The sequence below is a fragment of the Globicephala melas genome, chromosome 6, assembly GCF_963455315.2.
Source record: "Globicephala melas chromosome 6, mGloMel1.2, whole genome shotgun sequence".
NCBI lineage: Eukaryota > Metazoa > Chordata > Mammalia > Artiodactyla > Delphinidae > Globicephala > Globicephala melas.
In genome coordinates this window covers 34,089,437-34,092,014 of record NC_083319.1, presented here as the reverse complement: position 1 = coordinate 34,092,014, position 2,578 = coordinate 34,089,437, and positions in this window count along the sequence as shown.

The following is a 2,578-nucleotide window of genomic DNA, read 5'->3' as shown; positions in this document are numbered from 1 at the left end:
TTTTCATGCTTTTCTTTTCTTTTTAATGAAAATTTTTTTACATTAGGACATTTTATGTGACAACTGCCAAAAAAGTATTTTTAAGAATTTAAGTGAAATAAACACATTCCTCTTTGGTAAAGCCTAGTTGTATGCTTACATTTGTAATTTAAGACTTTGATTGTAAGCCTGTGTTGAAACACACTAAAGAACTGGTTTCTTTGGTGTTTTTATATTAGTGGTTGTTGAGGGGAAATACACAAGTATGTAGGATCTTTGAGCATTTAACTCTAATCCTCATTCTTGATGACTGAGAGTAATGAGGTAGACTTTTGAAAAATAATGTGTGAAATTCAATGCTCTGGAGCCCCTGAAAGCCAGTAAAAATAATGCTAGATTCAAATAATAGATGAATTAAGTAAAGGAGGTAGTATAAAGGAGAAGGCCTTACTCTGAGTCCCAGGAGATCTGAATTCTAGTTCTGGCTCTGCCACTGATTTCCCGTGTGACCTTGTGTTGCCCTCTGGACTACCTCCCAGTCTGTAAAGTTGAGGGGGTGTGACCAAATGGCTTCTGACAGGAAGGTCTGAAGAAAAAAATGGGCTTTGCACGAAGGCTGAAACATGTAGGGTTCGACTGACCAGGTGAACAGGGTATAGTTTGTTATCAAGACAGGCGAGCTAAGGAGGAATGACATGTGAAAAGCTTGGCTGGGGTGGGGGAGGGGCGTGGGTGCACACTGCCTCAGCTCAGCTTTTTTTGCGGAAGATGGAAATTTGTTCTTACGGATCTTAAAAGGACTTGGGGGAGGGGTAAGATTCTGCGGTCTTTATGCAGTGTCTCAACAATTTAATACATGTGCGACTACATTGTCAATTTTTGTAGTGGAAGACTTGAGGATTGTTTTGGTAACTCTTAGCTATAAGCTACTGGAGTGAGTGTGTTTTTACACATGTAAAAGCAATGTTAAAGATTGGAAACTAATCTGAATTTGTCATTTTAGTGTCAGTGGAGCCCCCAATCATGTACTTTACATTAAAGTCCCCTCTAGGCTTTAAAGCGGAGTTTGCTTTTTGCAAACAGCAAAAAAGACAAACCAGCCCTTGGGTGCTCATAGGAACTAGTAGGGAAGAGAAGACACATGGGAATGATGTTTACCAAGACCTAGTACCAGTGGTCCAGTAAGTGTTAAGAGTAATTTAGAGGTAGGAAAGGTAGCTTTTAACTGGGAGGATTAGGGAAGTTTCCTAGAAAGGAAAGTATTTGAGGCGCACATGCGGATGTGAGTAGAGTTTAGAAATAGAAATGGAGAAAGTAGGGAGGAACATGATAGACAGAGGTCAGAGGTAGGGAGTTGTGTACGCTTGGCTTCAAATAGGCAAGTTTGACTAGAGAATGAAGAGGAAGAAGAGGAATGGCAGGTGAGACTGGAGCAGTGATTTGGGACCTTATCCCAAGGGGGCTTGAACGGCAGACCTTTCTTTTGCATTCACTTTGCAAAAATGTCAGTTTGATCTACTACCTGTGGCCAGTGAGGATTCTAGGGAACTATCAAACCAGCTTTTCATTTCTATCATGCTTTTTCTTTTTCTTTTTTTTTTTTTTTTTTTTTGGCGGTACGCGGGCCTCTCACTGTTGTGGCCTCTCCCGTTGCGGAGCGCAGGCTCAGCAGCCACGGCTCATGGGCCCAGCCACTCGGCAGCACGCGGGATCTTCCTGGACCGGGGCACGAACCAGTGTCCCCTGCATCGGCAGGCGGACTCTCAACCACTGCGCCACCAAGGAAGCCCTTTTTCTTGTTTTAAAATTAGGTTTTCCAGAAGCCTGTGACATTCAGACCTCTGGTAGGGCCTTGAGGCTTAGCTGCTCTTAATATTTATTTATTTACTTACTTATTTATGGCCGTGTTGGGTCTTCGTTGCTGCGCATGCGCTTTCTCTAGTTATGGCGAGCAGGGGCTACTCTTTGTTGCGGTGCGTGGGCTTCTCATTGCAGTGGCTTCTCGTTGCGGAGCATGAGCTTTAGGCGCGTTGGCTTCAGTAGTTGCACCACGCGGGCTCAGTAGTTGTGGCTTATGGGCTCTAGGGTGCAGGCTTGGTAGTTGCGGCACACATGGCTTAGTTGCTCCGTGGCATGTGGGATCTTCCCGGACCAGGACTTAAACCCATGTCCCCTGCATTGGCAGGCGGATTCTTAACCACTGTGCCACTAGGGAATTCCCTGGCTTAGCTGCTCTTGACTAAAGACTATTTTAAACTTCTTGAGGAACAGGATTTTTGGTGATGAGGTCACAGAGCAGACCATATTTCTGGAGTTAATTCCCATCTGAAGGAGATGTTCATTGAGTGGGTTTGCTCCCAGCTTTTGCAGTGAATGTTTAAGTTATAAATGTCTGAGCTGGATGGGAGCTGTGATGGGCTGGATAACTGGTTCCTACTTGCTCCTTCCTGCAGGGTGGGGAGAGGGGTCTCTTCCACACACGCCTGCCCTACATCCAGAGCAATGGCCCTGTTCCTGTGTGATATGTTGGCATGCATTTGAAGCATTTGTCTCTTAAAAATAAAAGGGCTTAGAACTATTGCTCATTGTAGTTATGGGG